Here is a 17,116-nt window from a genome sequence, read left to right as displayed (position 1 = left end):
GTTATTGTTGGAATAATACATGTTTAGACTTTGACAGGGTAAGAATGTTTTTATTTTTTAATGTATTTATTTTTTGTTCAATTATTGTTAAATTACTAATCTTCCAGCATATAAAGCAATGGATATTTATAATTATATAACTTGAGTTATATACAACAACGTATACATCAACTAGTGTGCAAAAATTCAGGTTTATTTAAATAGCTCCAAAACACAAGAGCAGTCACCCCAAGGCTCTTTATACTGTAAGGTAAAGAAAAAAATCCCAACAATCAGATGACTGAGTTTGAGCAAGCCCTTGGTGACACTGGGAAAGAAAAACTCCCTTTTAATAGGAAGAATCCTCAATCAGATCCAGGCTCACGGAGGGACAGCCATCTCCTGCAGCGGGCTGCAAGACAGGATAAAAGACATTAATCTTAAAAGACGGGGTGTCTGTTCTCCTGAAAACTAAAGGCTCTGCCACAAGTAAGGCAGCAGTCTGAGAGTGAAATGCTCTATTGAGACATTGTGGTTCTATGAAATCTTTAAGAAAAGATGGTTCCTGATTATTAAAGCGAAGAACTTTAAGTTCACTTCTGGATTCAACAGGGAGCCAGTTAAAGGAGCTAATATGGGAGAAATCTCTTCTCTCTTTCTAGTCCCTGTCAGTACTCCTGCTGCAGCATTTTGGATCATTTTTGTGTTTTGGAACAATTTGACAAATTAGGTTAATGTGACAGCATCACTCTGAGACAGGATGTTTCTCATTTTAGAAATACTGCATAAATCCAAGTAAACAGCCTTATATATTTATTTAAGATGCATGCTGAAGGATATCTTCTGGTCACAAATGAATTCAAGATTCCTCACAGTGTTACTGGAGGCCAAAGTAATGCCGTCCAGAGTAAGTAAGATTTTCAGAGCACAATAAGCTCAACTATATCAGAATTTAGAAAAAGGAAATTAGGTGTCATCCAGGTCTTTTTGTCTTGAAGAAATTCCTGCAGTCTAAATAATTGGTGTGTGTTATCTGACTTCATGGATAGATAAAGCTGAGTGTCATCTGCATAGCAGTGAAAATATATGCTATGCCTTGTAATGATACTGCCAAAGGGAAGCATGTGCAATGTAAACAGAAGTGGTCTCAGCACAGAATCCTGTGGAACACTGTAATTAACCTTAGTGTGTGAAGAAGACTCTCCATTTACATGAACAAATTAGAGCCTATCAGGTGAAATGATATGAATTTTGAATTTTGAACGTTCCTCTACAGATGATCAGTTGGCTGTTTTACAACTACTCTTTTAAGAATTTTTGAAATGGAAAAGGAAGGTTGGAGCTTCACCTACAATAAGCTAAGATAACTGGGTTAAGTGACAGCTTTTTAAGTAATGGTTTAATAACTGGCACCAAAAAGTCTATGGCACATAGCCCATTTTTAGAAATAGACTGATCCTATTTAAGATCAAAGTATTAAAAGATGGTAGGTCCTCTTTTAGCAGTCTTGTAGGATTGAGATCCCATAGACATGTTGATAGTTTGGAGCAAGTCGTTGTACATAGTGATGAGTCTGTGACGGAAATATTTTTTTCCCTAATGGCTTGTCAGTAGTTATGTCCCTCATCACTCGTTAGGGCTCAACAGAGCTCTGACTGTTTGTCAGCCTGGCTGCAGTGCTGAAGAGAAACGAAGGGTTATTCTTGTTTTATTCAATCACTGATAAATAGTAAAATGTCCGAGCTTTACAGAGTCTGTTTTTAATACAGCAACAAAATTCTTTTTCTAGACTAAATGAAAGCCTGCTAAATAAGTGAGATAGCATTTCCAATTTTCAATTAAGACTAAGAGTTAGGCTTTCAAATTAAAACTCTTTCTGGGTCTTTGATTGATTAATAAGCCGGAGTGAAAGGTTGCTGCCACTCCTCCTCCACAGCCTGTGCTGCAAACACACAGTTAATCAACAGTCTAAAGATATACTAATTTAAACTAACATAATGTGTAACCTGCTGTAACATAGTCTATGTAAGGCAGAGTAATGAAATATGTTCATCAATTATTAAATAATTTACTAACTGGGACTTAGACGAGAGGAATCTAATGTTTAATAATCCACATTTAACAGTGTTACTATTTGGTGTAGTTGAGGAGGCTTTATTGTTTGTCCTTAATTTTTTGTTTTGGGAAATGGGAAATAAGTGCAGTGATTACTTAAAACAGCGGTCCCCAACCCCCGGGCCAGGGACCGGTACTAGTCCGTGAGTCGTTTGGTACCGGGCCGAGTTGAAGCTCGGGTATGAAATTCATGGTTTTCAGGGTTTTTAATCGGCTTTTAGCGTTATTTATTTATCTATTTTTTTTATCGTTAACTCAGTTTCCATGGGTCTTTTCCCATGTGTTATCAATACCGGTACTGGTTTTATTTTGTTGCATTTATCCACAAAACCTTAAAAGCCATTCCATGAAAATATTGCAGGACATAAACCGGTCTGTGGCGCAGAAAAGGTTGGGGACCACTGATGTAGAAGCATACATGGAATTGTCTTGATGCATGCTCAGTCATAAAGGTAAGGAAATAACCCAAAAGGTTGATTCTGTTCATCTGGACGTAGCGTTCTCAGTGGGAGAAACATTTCATCACTCATTCAAGTGAATTCTTCAGTCTCAGCTGACTGCAGGTTTCCCCAACCTTATTCAGTTCAATTCAGTTTCATTTATACAGCGCCAAATCACAACAACAGTCGCCTCAAGGTGCTTTTTTATTGTAAGGTAGACCCTACAATAATACATACAGAGAAAAACCCAAAAATCATATGACCCCCTATGAGCAAGCACTTTGGTGACAGTGGGAAGGAAAAACTCCCTTTTAACAGGAAGAAACCTCCGGCAGAACCAGGCTCAGGGAGGGGCGGGGCCATCTGCTGCGACCAGTTGGGGTGAGAGAAGGAAGACAGGATAAACAGTTAACAGTAGGTGTGATCAGTGTTGGGGAGTAACGGAATACATGTACCGCCGTTACGTATTCAGAATACAAAATATGAGTAACTGTATTCCGTTACAGTTACCGTTTAAAAGGTGGTATTCAGAATACAGTTACTTTGTTGAAATAAATGGAATACATGGCGGTACTTCCCTGTTTCATATTGTCGCGGTCAGACTGTTTGGGTTTGTTTGACAGCTACGTTCTGTTGTTCCAGGCGGCAGCGTTACGGTTGCCATGGTTACAGGGTGACGCGCTCTCTCTGCGTGTGTTTCCTGGGTGAGAGAGCGCTTTTTGTTGTTGTTGTTGTGCTAAGCTAAAGGCAGAATGCTACAGGCATAGCTCTAAAGCATGTAGCCTGATGGGCAGTGTAGTCCGTGCTGCAGCGAGAATGGACTGCCATACCCGTTATGTGTCTGTGAGCGAGGGAGGGAGAGAAAGGAAAAGTCCGAGCTGTCACGGAGCAAAACGGGAGCTGGAAGCATGTAAATATAATAATAACCACTGCAGCCAAGAAGAGTGCCTGAGGAGCCCATTTGTAAGTAAGCTATTAAGACTCAACTGTACACTGTGTTCGTGTTTTCCTCCGGAAAAATAAGTTCCGTTGGAGCAGCCTTTCAACGCCTTTCTCTGTCTCCTGCAAAGCAAAGTTGACCCAGACAACAAAGTAAAGCTAGTTTTCGGCTACCAGCCCGATACACGAACCCGACGTATTAGCCAGAGGTCCCTTTACTACGTTTCGAGTCATGGACCTTCAGTAACAGTAATAAATCACAGCAATAGGACATTCATGTAGTTGTAAACAGCATGATAATATATTAAGTATTCAAAGTATTCAGAATACGTTACTCTCATTGAGTAACGTAACGGAATACGTTACAGAATACATTTTGGGGCATGTATTCAGTATTCTGTAGTGGAATACATTTTAAAAGTAACCTTCCCAACACTGGGTGTGATGTCAGTTTCTCGATCATTAATATGCAAACCGTCATTTGCATATTGACAGTTTGGAGGACTTTTACAAGTTTTACACAAAAACCAAGTTTGTGCAGTTCTTGGTTGAAAGTCAGTAGTTGGTATGGCCACCTTTATTCTTCAACACATGAACAGCAACCTAAAGGTTCTTAGGCAACCTTTCTATAATTTATTTAAGCAGTCTTCAGGAATAGTTCTCCAGGCTTCTTGAAGCAATAAAGCTTTTCCTCCTCCTGCATTGTCTTGAGCCAAGCCTGTCTCTCCTAAACTGACTTACACATCGTATGATGGCAGGTAGATTTACAGTGTTGACTCAACTACTGTACTAGACTTTGACTCCTAATGAATCATGTACCATATAGAGTAAAAGGTATGATGGGATATTTAAATTCCCACAGTGGATATACTATACCATGTGTAAAGTCTCAGTCACACAATAAGTATTGGTGAGACTAAATATGCAATACTAAACATGAAGACTGACAAACACCCCAAGGCTTTTTTTTCTTTTGCAAATTAGAGAAATACTAAACAAAGTTTATGAGCCAAAAATGACCCAGTTGTAGCCTTTATTTTTGGTCTTGCATATTCATTACACTGAGCCTGTATTGTGGTGTAGAGATCATGCTGGGCATTCACACTAAAACTTGATAACTGCACTGATATGCAGGTCTGCCTCCCATATGCTCCTGCTAATGAGGTCTGACCGAGTCTCACACTTTTCGAGTGGTCCAGCTGCCTTATAATAAGCCTCCATGTTTGAGTAAGCTAATGATACCCACTGCTAATAATCTAATTTAGAAACCTGACAGCATTTCATCCTCTCAGGTAGTTGAATCACCGTCTCCTTCCTTATGAATACGGCGTTTAAAGGAGCTCTGCATAACCTCAGAAAACTATTGCTGATACTCTTGGCCATTAAGCGAACTGCAGCATGGCAGGGTCATCCATCCAATAACTGGAAGACCAGTGAATATATATACTGTGTGCCATAATCACCATAATGAGAACGTAATGAAGCTACGAGTGTCAGGTGCTTAGCTAAGTTACAGCTAGCTGGCTAAGCTTCCTTGTATTAGCAGTTATTGTAGAAAGCAAACAAGATGAGGAATACTTTATCCCATATTTGGGAAATTTCTTAAGTCTGCCTGGCTTGCTCCCTGGTGGTGGCCAGTTGCTGTTCAAGGAATTCTCTTATTTACCAGTTGCAGCGCGTGACCAGCTTTTCAAACAGCTGATCAGCCAACTCGACACAGCAGTTTTCTGTGTGGGACAGCTAGCATTTACCCAACATCATTCATATTAGCCTGAGAAAAGGCAACTCTGGGTCATATTTGATCCATGAAAACCACACAGCCTTGTGTGCCAAAGCAAACCGCAAAGGAAGAAGCGAGAAAACGTTTGTAACAACAAATACAATCAGCCACAAGCCAGCAGTGTCACTAAGAGCCTCGGTATGAGAACAGGATCAAAACAGTTAAGAGGAAAATCATGAAAATGTTATAATTACACTAGAAAATAGAGTAAGTACGTGATATTTGTTTTGTTCTTTAAATCTGTTGCACCTGTTTTTATTTGCTAACGTGAAACATGTGAAGGTGAGTTTACATCAATTCACCTACAGTAAAATATTTGTACTTCTTTCAGCAGCAGAGCACTTTACTTTCAGTTCTCAGGTATAACTGAGAGATCTTGTAACCTGCTGCAATTTAGGTAAATTGTAAAGTTTACTGATGTTTTCTATTATGAAAATAATATTTAGCATTTTTTTAGAAAAAGGTGTGCTGTCATTTATACTTCATAAACAGAAAATAAGAATCAGCACACTTGTGTAAATTGTAAATTACAACTGGTGCACCTCAAATATGGCCCAGATTTCGATATAACATCTGATATAAATTATGCATTACAATGCAGCTTAACTTACAGCTGTAAAGTATGTGATATTAAATGTTTTTATAAGGATAGCAGTCTGTTTAAGGAGTGTGTCCTGACACACACACCTGTTGTTATCTTATTCTTTCTCTGTCGTTCTGTCTGGATTCCTGATGATCTCGTCCTTTTCCTCCTTTGAACACCTGCGAGGATCACTTCTCTCCCGCTACCTGTCGAAGGCACTCACAGGCCTGTTCCCAGATTAGTGTTGAACCAATAATCACTGTGCAATTAGAGCTCAGAGACATTTTCTCATGATCACACACATGATGGGAATGTGTCGGAAGGCAGGCCTTTTTTTCTATGTCAAAAGTTTCACATCATAAATCCATTGTGTTTGTTAGCTGCTGCTACAGCTAAGCAGGTTAGCTTGGTTATCATCTAGCACAGGGGTGGGCAATCTCAGTCCACGAGGGCCGGTGTCCCTGCAGGTTTTAGATCTCACCTTGGGTTAACACACCTGAATCACATGATTAGTTCGTTACCAGGCCTCTGGAGAACTTCAGGACATGTTGAGGAGCTAATTTAGCCATTTAAATCAGCTGTGTTGGTTCGAGGACACATCTAAAACCTGCAGGGACACCGGCCCTCGTGGACTGAGATTGCCCACCCCTGCTCTAGCTGAAGGTTGTCTAAACAACGCCAAAGTGAAATGTTTTGTTTTCATCCTGTTTTGTTTGTTGCAGCAAATTTTGGGAGAGCTTAACAATGACTAGGTGATATAGAACTACTATATTCCACCAATGATATAATTTTTGTATAATAAAGAATATATATTCATGTTTTGATGATATACAGTTACATGATCTATTTCTTCTTTCTGTGATGGGCCCTCACTGTGCGTGAACCCCCGGGTATGAATGCCCGATGGATGATTTAGGTCAAGCGTTACTGCGATGTTGCAAAAGTGTTAGTTTGTGACCACAGAGGAATGCTGTACAGTGGTCCCTCGCTGTATCGCGGTTCACTTTTCGCGCCCTGCTGTTTTGCAGATTTTTGGGGGGTGCAATTTTGCATGTTTTGGGTTTTTTTTTTTTACAGCGCATTATGTTCTGCGTCCTGATTGGGTGTAGACCATTTTCAATCAATCTCGTGCCGTGTCTCCTGTACAGTACAGAATGCGTTCAGCTTGTCAAATTTACATAAATCTTCGCTAGCAGAAGACAACAAACACAACAGTGTTGACGTCAAAGGATTATAAGGCGCATTAAGTGAAACCAAACAGTTAGATAAGTCAAACTTTTCTCAACTCATTCTTCCTGCTTCCTCTACTTTCATACCTTTGATTCATTAATGTTGAATTCTCTGGCAGCGGCTCTATTCCCATGTTCTGGACCTGAAAACAGGGTTTGATCTTTGGTTTCATTCTATAATACTGGACTTATTTTTAAGTACAGTGTTCCCGCGATAAACGAGGGAACACTGTACCAGTGTCACCAGCTGGTAATGTTGCGAAATTTTGCCAAATGCAACTAGAGCATAATATAATGTATTTGCAGTGAGTGGACTGCTTGGTAACCATTAGTCTTCGAGGCAGAGCACTAGAGAGTGAGCCAAAGCATCACATCTGTTTAGTGGAAAATCTGAACCATGTCCTTGATATAAACGTCGCTCCACAGGCTGTTAAAAAGTTGAAGATGCCTTCCATCTATAGAAATGCTGACTCTGATAGCAGCTGAGTCATGCTGTGAGGTGTCCCTAATGAGCAGGGGCGGATCTACTGTGGTGGCATGGGGTGGAATGTGCCACCCTAATTTTGCATATGACAATGTTGATATAAAGAAATGGTTCAGCCCACAAACGGCTTCAATTCTTGTTGTCAGTAGCAACCAACGCCTATGATTGTGCCAGAGCACATTTTGAATCAACACCATGAGCATTTCAGATTTCATCACAGGTGGTTGATTGTTACACTCTGGAAATGGAATGAAGGTGAGTGTTATTAACCATCTGGGGTCGACGGACGCGTCGGCGCCTCCAAATCACATGACCGATTTAAGATGACATAACAACAAGATGCAGCCACGCTGAGTCTCCAGAGTCTCCTGAGTCTCAACTTCTGTTGAAAGTGCAGACTTGAAAATACATACAAGTTTTTAAATTGTGTTAATAGGCCACGAAAAACCAGTTATGATTAAAAACTTCTGAATATTGGAGTGTGTAGTTACTGAGTAGTGTAGTGTAGTCATGCTATACAAAACACAAAATCAAAATTCACATTTTTTTAATGTAACTAAAATGTTTAATTATTTGGGCTAAAGCCAATAAGAAAGTGACAGACTATGTTTAAATAAACTACATGCATACTTATTGCATTTGATGTATTTTGACCATATATAATACATATTACAGAATGTAACACCTGCATATGTGTAAAGAAATGGCTGTGATTTTGCATTTGATTTCCATGCCACCCTAAGAAAATGTCTCTATCCGGCCCTGCTAATAGGGGAAGCTGAAGAAGCTGTAGTGAAGACTTGAGGTGTCAGAGGATTTAAGGCTAGAATCTAAAAAATATTTCATGCATGATGAAGTATAAACAAGCCATTATAATTTCTGCTCGCACACTCAATAGCAGAGCCTCTTTCAATGTCCAATAAAACCCACTCACTCATACACGGTATGAAAGCTCTCAGTATGTGAATAAGCGCCTCCTGAACTGTCCAGACTACAAACCTGTCTCTACCTGCCTGCTTTTAGCCTACACGGGAATATTGTCATAGTAAGGACAAGAAAGCCTTTGACAAACTGTGCTGATTTATGTGAACTCATTTGGAAAAAAATCCATATTCTGTCATTAAAACATTCAGCCTCTCCCGCCTTGTCAGTACTAATCCGATTGCCACTTCTCCCACAAATGAATGGAGGGTCAACAACTCATGTTTTTTGACAATATCCCAAAGGTGAACTACTTCAGCTGCTTAGCAACAATCAATACAGGGTAGGAAAATAGTCCATGTAAGTGTAAAATGAGTCACGTAATTCCTCCAAAATCAAATCATGTTTAGGAGAATTTGTTCAAACTATTACGTGGCTTTATGAACAGATGGAGAATCACATTAGTGTTAGAGACATATATAATTTGGGTGCCTCACATATAATTTGGTTCACATAAAGCTCTCAACAAGCAAAGATCACGAGCGTTTGTGTTTGTCTTTCCATTATTTTTTGCTATATTGTGGTTTGTTTTGGCTAACTGGCTTCTTGTAAACAAAAATTTCATGTTTCAGAGGCTTGAATTTGACAGCTCAACAGATATGTGGGAAATTTAACACTAAAAGTTTCTGGTCATGTAGCCAGCTGTACCACACGGTAAAAATCTGCACATAAAGTTTGTAATTTATCTGAATCATTTTAAGGGTTTTCTTCAGCTGTGATAAAATGACCTTGACTTCATCACTTTGTTGCTGTTGCTGCACAACTGTTTTCAGTTCAACCTTGTCACGCGTGACTGCAGGACGTCAGTCTACGTCTTGTTTTGTGGCGTTTTGTTATCTTTACAAACCTGTTCTCTGTCTCGCTCTTCGCTGACGATATAGAACCGGAGAAGCAGCCAGCGTCTTGGTCCTCCTGACGTACACCTGACCACCATCAGAACCGGCTGTACTGCATTATCACTGCCACAGCCTTGTTTATTAAATATAGGCTGAGTGGGAGTTATCGGCAGTACTGTTTTCGGTCGTTTCCTAGTAGTTTAGTTTTCCTGGACCAAGTCAGGGGAGAAGCCTGAATCCGACAGCCCACTGTTCATGATGTTAATGTTGTTCATGTTGTGAGTAATTTTATATACCTTTACATATATTTATAAATATATTATATTTATATATGCTGGGTTCCTTTGAGCCATAGATTGAGCGACCGTAACAAACCTCTTTTGGAGCCTCTATTCTCTGTATCGCTGATATTGTGTGAAATCAAACAAACAAAACAACATTATTTATATTCTTATGTGCTATTCTTTATTAGCTAGCTTGTTAGCTGCAGACCACAGCTACAAGGTCCAGGTCCACCAACCAATGCCAACAAGGCCAGATCTATCACTACATGTTACAATGTTCGGTGTATGGCTTTTTTCAGTGAGTGGGTTTTATTGGACATTGAAAGAGACTCTGGAACCACGGTTTTGTTTATGTGTAGCCATTTTCTTCATTGCTGGGTTTCAAAAATGGCAATTTTGATTTTTGTGGAGGAGAAACTCATCAAGCTGCCACTGGCAAGCCAATTGGTGGTATGCAGTCTGTTGGTGTCACATTTTTGCATTGTTTCAGATCGCTTGGAACCCCAGCCAAGCAGGTACTAAAAAAGTACCCAGTAGCAGGTACCAGCTAATGGAAACCCTAAAAACTGAGACGAGTCAAGCCGACCCGTGTAGGTACTAGTGGAAAAGGGCTATTAGAATTTCACTCACCAAGACTGAAGCACAAATTTTTGGATCATCTATAGTTTACAATAATATATTATTTCTCAGTAAATTCCTTTAAAATCCTCCAAAAGCCACCAACAAAAGGTCCAGTTAGAACACAGGAACTATACGAGTGCCTGTGACAGACCACCTGTTAATCAAAAGTGGCCACATGCCTAACTCCAATGCGCAAATGGATGAACGAAACATAAAAATATGTGTATTTCTGCTGTAAAGTTGGGCATTTTCTTACAGGGGTCTATGAAGATTGACTCGATTTTGGAGCCAGCCTCCAGTGGACATTAGAAGAACTGCAGGTTTTGCACCTCTGCATTCAGTTCATGTTGTGGCTTTGGACAGTTCTTTCAGGTTCAGACAGTTGTTTCTACTCATTTGGGTATGATGTCAGTGAGAGAGGACACACACCTGCTGTTTGAAACAGAGGTTTATGAGGGGCAGCCAATCAGAAGAAGGTGTGCCTGAATGGTGGTGGGAAAAACTGAAGGAATCTCCAAGGGCCATTGTGAGATAAAAAAGGATTATTTTAAAGTGTCAGTCATATGAAGATAAGAATATAGAGCTCAATGGATTAACCTCTGCAAGCCTTCAGGCTGACTTTTATCTGGGTTCAGACATGGATAACATGCTTTCTCATAACGGTTGATCGGGAAATAATGGCTCAAATTTATGAGTCATTTCTAATTGCTACTAATAATTCATTAAATACAAGAGTATTTTTACTGCCAAGAAATTTATGACAAATATATAAATGACAAATATTGTGGGGCAGTGGTTGAAAATTGTCATTGAACTTGGGGCTGAATAAAACCAGCCTGACCCCAGATTCACCTCTTCAGCCACGTTCACCAATAATGATGTTCCCTCAGCAGGAGAAGAGAAATAAGAAAAAATATATTAAAAAATGAAAACAGTATCTTTCATTTCATAGCCTCGCATTAGTTCGCTCTCGCTTGTTCCAGAGCCAAACAGGCATGTTACAAAATTACTTTGACAACAATTGTATCGACATTTTTCGAAGCAGTGGACGATAAAGTGATTTCAAAAACTGTACTGTAAGCACGTTTTGCTCTTATTGGTGGAAAAAGGCAAATACAGCAGGTCATTGAGCTGTTGAAACCAAAAAGCTGAGTCGGTAAAAAATAAACCGAGGTTAAAAAAAAAGCACCTCTAAAGGAGGAGCGGAGAAAATGGCCACAGAGAGAACCTGAAATTCCCAAACTGTCTCTAATGACGTTTATAACAGATTCACTTTGTTTCCTTAAAGATACGAGTCCTTGGCTGTTATCCCTGCTCTTCTCTCCTGCATTTCCTTGCAGTAATTTATAGATAATACAGCACATTGCATGAGTTTTAAATCTCCCCTTAAATCGCCTACTTTGCTCAAAATGGAGACAAAACACCCTTTCCAGGGGGGCTATTATGATGCCAGTGATTAGTTATTTTCCATTCCATGCGCCATGAACCGTTGTGGATATTCAGCTCCTCATTGCATCGCTTCATTTTACTGTCCTTCCTCGGCCCACTCTGATTACCCCATGTGTCACTGTATCTCATGTAAGCTTCTCCTGGCTATTATTCACTGCCTCCTTTTTTTTCTTGCCCTGCAGCAAGATTGTACCACATTGTGTTATAAGGTCTGAAAAGTTGACATGGAAGTGCTGGAAGCACACTGCTTCCTCTGCACTGGAAGAGTACAATGTGTTCATATGTGGGTGGAGATTATACAGTATTTTTTTCCCCTGCATGTTGTAAGCTGCCTTTTGTTGCATCTGTGCCCGTGACTGGACAGTTTACAACAAGCCCTGAGCCGACCTTCTCAATGTCAGCTTTGTTCATCCTCGAGACGTTTGTGTCTTCATTAGTGAGAAGCATGTATTAAAGGCCTGGATGCATTTCTCTACTTCTAAATTCAAGCAAAACTACAGCTCTTGCATGTTGTAGAAACACTGACGTGCACTTAGCGTAATATGTCCCATGCCTCCTGTGTCTCACCATTACATCGAATGTGCCCGTGGCATCAGTTCTCTGACAGCGTCCTCGACAGAGTTATAACAGTTCTGTTTTAGAGACCTACAAACTCTTTATTTGGAGGTTGGATAGGTGGTGGTGTATGTGGTGAGGTCAGTAGCGGTTTTTGATACGGGCAACACGGGCGGTTGCCCGGGGCGGCATCGTGGTGGGGGGCGGCATCACGGGCATCGGCAAAAAAAAAAAAAAAAATTTACTCTTATTCATGCTGCCCCGACATGATGCCATATTGGGAATGGCATAGCCACCGATCGGTTTTCTATCGCCTGCTGCTTGCGGCACAGGGAGGAGAGGGCGGGGCGGCGGGGGATTCATTCGCTGGCTGGAGTAGCATCTAATAACCAACTCGCAAAATAAAACAAAATAAAAGCAAACCAACAAACACGAGACATTATGATACAGACTTATAATTTCAACTGATGTTTTTTCAAAATTCTATCCGTGAAAACTGAGCGCGGGAGCCCTCGGTGCGCCTGCTCGCTGCTGAAGTCAAAGTAAACTTTATTGTCATCTCTGCTACATACAGTCCAGTATATAGAGAGACAAGAGGACGAGGCTCCAGTTACAGCAGTGCAAGTAAACAAACAATAAATATAAGAAGAGTAAGAAAATAAGGACCAGGGGTCAAGGGATCAATAACAATTTAAAATTTATAATTTACAGTTTGATGATTTAAAGTCTCACACACAACCCGTCGAAAGGGGAGGGAGACCTGCTGCTTCCAAATAGAGCACATTTTATTCATGATGTTGTAAATCCAAGCCCATTATGTATTCATGATTTGAATCCTGGGTTGTGCAAAATCCCAGAAATAAACCCCAGACAAAGTGAATCTGTGAACTAAGGTGTAGGTTATGTTGTGGTGATCCTCGGGTTGGGGGATTTGTGTTCATACTGGAGTGCAAAATTAAAACCAATGGAAGATGGACAAGAAAAGTTGAAAGCCATCAGGTGCTCAGTTTAGAAAAAAGAGAAAAGAAGAGGAGAAACGAGCAAAAGATACAGGTAAGCAGCTGTGTCATTGGATAATGGCAGGTCATCCTGAAACAATCAGAATACTTTAATCCCTAAGGAAATGATGTGGGTTACAGTTGCTCCAAGAAGAAATGGTAAAAATAGTAACAGTAACAGACTAAACTCCAAACAATACATTGTGTTACAGATTTTACCCATTTAAGAAATAGCACTAATATATACAGATCAGTCAATTATAAATATCAAGGATTAACAGAGGTGATTATAAATAAATATCAAGAAAATTGACAAGAATATTACAGAGTAGAAAAGAGCGTGTGTAAAAAGGGTATAACAATGGGGGGGGTGGCAGAGGGAGTGTTCGCCCGGGGCGCCAAACAGGCTAGGACCGCCACTGGGTGAGGTCCTCGTAGGATTGTTGTGTTTTTCACTTGTTTTTTAATCTAGTTCTGACTCGCCGATCAGGATGAGGCACTCAAAAACTACTCATCTGGGGGTTTAACAGCAACCTTTAGCTAACAAATGATGAGCTGGGAGTGACAGATCTCTCTCACTACTTCAAGGACTTGGTGTGTCAAAGCACAGATACCAAAGAAGACCGTCAGCATAACTGAGCAACACCAGCAGTTTTTACAAAACGGCATTAACTGGAGATCAAGCTGGAAATATGGGGCCTAACTACACCCTTACTCTTAGATGGCATCACTTTTTCCTCCAGTACGACTATGATCAACTCTGGATGTATCCATATCCTAAACTAAAAGTATATTTTCAGAAACTAGAACTTGTTACCCTTTAAATGAGCTCTCTGTTATGCATTTTGGCCTCATAGATGTTGTTATACCCCCATTTAGATATGCCAAGTTCAATATGAAGGGGTAGATGTGACCTAATTCTAACACTAAGTAGTGACTTGCTTCTTGGACTGTATTGATTCGCCTCCACCTAATTGCTGAAAGAAACATCCTGTCTGTGATGCTGAAAAACAACTTCACAAATGTGTTATTTCTAGGCTGTACAGTTGTATTTACTGATTTTCAGGCTTTAGTTAAAGAAAGACGAGCCTTCAGCGAGAGGCAGGGACTGGGAAAAGACACCATTATTTTCCCATATTGCTTTCTCTTCAATCAAGAGTTGTATTTAAAATCCTTCCACTCACATGCAAAGTCCTGAATAATGAGGCACCATCATATCTTAACACCTCATATTTTCCTATCAGAGCACTTTGCTCTCAGACTGCAGGCTTACTTGTGGTTTTGTGATTTTCTGAAAATAGAATGGGGGCGGAGCCTTTAACTATCAGGCCTCCTACTGTTGAACCAGCCCTCAGTTTGGGTTTGGAGACAGCCACCCTCTGTGCTTTCCTTTTCTGATTTCATAGTTAGGGCGAGGTCAGGGACCTGTAACCGTGCTGTGCTCCCTTTGTTATGCTGTGTAGGCCGAGGGCATTAGAGGAATTCCCATGATGCATTGAGATCTTCTCCTCCTCCTGTTAAAAAAAAAAAAGGGGATTCTTTCTCCCTAGTGTCACCAACCATCACAGATAATCTGCTAGTTGATGCCCCAATATTGTAGGGGCTTTACAATATTAAAGCATATGACTTTTGCTATGAACAAGAGTGAATTACAAACTGTATTTGCTGCTTAGGCATGTACACCCACCTTTGTATGTCATGTAATGCAGACTACAGCACTTGGGCCAAATACGAGGGGCGGTGAGGTCCTGAATTATACATGATTTAATTAAAAAGACTCAGGAGTTGACTCAGGGAGCACAAAGGAAATGAGATTCCTAACACGAGATGGCCTTTTCACTGTAAGATTAGCATTATATTGCTGCTTTCTTTTGTCACTGCCCGCTATGTGAGTGGGACAATAATGGCTATAATTCTGTTGTCATTAAATAATGAGAAATGTGCTGAATGCAAACTTTCAGTGCAGACAGTTTGGCCTCAGTTGAGCTCAGTGACTGGATTTTCACAATAAGCTGGGGGGGAAAAGTTACTTAATATGAACAATGAATAATAATTGAGGGATGTACGCTCTATACTTTAAAAGTGGTAATTGATATTTCTCCATCTCCTAACACCTGTTCCGCACCTTTTCCTGTCATAATTTCCCTACTGATTGGCTGGCTGGGGAAGCTCTGCTGATGAGCTCGAATCATGATGTGACCTTTGCCCCGTTTGAGTAGATGAATCAGAGGCTGGGGGTGTCTCTGTGACCCTCATTTCACCACGGCGATGTCTCCGACGGCGCAGCTGATGCCCAGGTATCAGCAGGATAATGTGATTCCAGTTCATCGCAGACACTATTGCCATGCAGACAATGGTGGAGGAAAATGGGACCGTTTTCAAAATTGCTATGTAGGATGCCAGAGCTGTCCTCTTCTAGTCAGCAACATTTGTCAAATTCAGATTGAATCAGCAGTGTTTTGCTCACACAGGCGATTAGGGAAAATAGGCTTGGGTTCAGCATCTCACGGCACAGGCAGTCTATACAGCCACTGTCTCGCATTTTACTCATAAGCCTTAAAGGTTATGTGACTCTTCAAATTAATGGCAAATCTTTTACAAAGTATGGCAACAATAGGGTTGCAAACGGTTTCATTTAGCATGCTCTGGATATTTCCAGCCACTTGATATATTGTAAAACAAACAGAGCAGCAAGAGAACCTCTGCAAGAACTTAATCCCTGGAACTGAAACTTCTGCTTCCTTTGTTCCAGCTGCTACCGCTGCAGCTGTAGTATATGCATTCCTCCATCCATCCAAAATAATGAGAAGCCCCTGCATAATGTACATTTGGATCTCTTTCCACATTCTGCCCAGCGAGTGCCAAGTGATTCATTTTTTCACACCGTGGTGAGCTCAGCCACTGCCACTGTCTAAATTTAGATCTTGGAGCGATGCTAATATGGCCCCCAGTCATCCGCTGGTTATCCCGGTCCATTAGTGGCAATTACACTGTTTGTGCGACTAGTGACGAAAACTTGGAACCCGCCTGGAAAAATGGTTATTTTCCCATTAACCGATCCAGTGCTTTATCAACCCGGTGCTGGCTGTGCTCCGAAAGCGTTCCATAAAACATCTGCAGAAGGAACAATGCAATTATAGAAGCCATCTGGAACAATAACAGAGGAGAACAGATATGATTAACACTAACACAAACAGATGGCAAAGTGTTAGATTGCTGTTCGACAAGCACATAATAAGAAGGAACCTTAAGTCCAATTATCAGTGGCAGCATTGGCAGTCTGGAGTCGGGTTGCCGGAGTCATCGTTTTCACTCAAACACAGCACACGGACAGCAGGACTGAGCACGCCCAGGTAGACGTAAAGGATTCGTGAAACGCTTCCTTTCAGAGCGGCCCATTTAAATGAGCAGACAGACCCGAGGACTCTCGTGGGACCGACACCATGTGTTCAGTGACTGTCTGGAGTTGGATGCTGGAGGCTCATCCCATGTTATGTCTCATCTAATGACCACACAATGAATTATCAAAAAGTTTGCCTTCATTTGAATTCTCTCCATTATCAGGAGTAATGAAAATGATTTTTATCACTCAGAGGAGAGTCTCCGAGGATGACGCTTTCTTCTCTCTGTGGCTCATTATTTTCGGGAGGATTTTATGAGCAATCTCAGGAACAGAGTTTGATGTTTTTTGCAACTTTCAATCGACTCCCCACAGTGGTCGACCATCCGAAGGAGGAGGATGGGAAACTGGATGAGCGTCAGATTTCACACTCTCCCTCCTCCGAACATGTTGTGCTGCTGAAAAACCTAATTTGGGAATGCTGACATATAATTGCGTTCAAC

This window comes from Oreochromis aureus, linkage group 6, assembly GCF_013358895.1.
Source record: "Oreochromis aureus strain Israel breed Guangdong linkage group 6, ZZ_aureus, whole genome shotgun sequence".
In the NCBI taxonomy this organism is placed as follows: domain Eukaryota; kingdom Metazoa; phylum Chordata; class Actinopteri; order Cichliformes; family Cichlidae; genus Oreochromis; species Oreochromis aureus.
The sequence above is the reverse complement of the archived record's forward strand: the minus strand, read 5'-3'. Positions refer to the sequence as shown.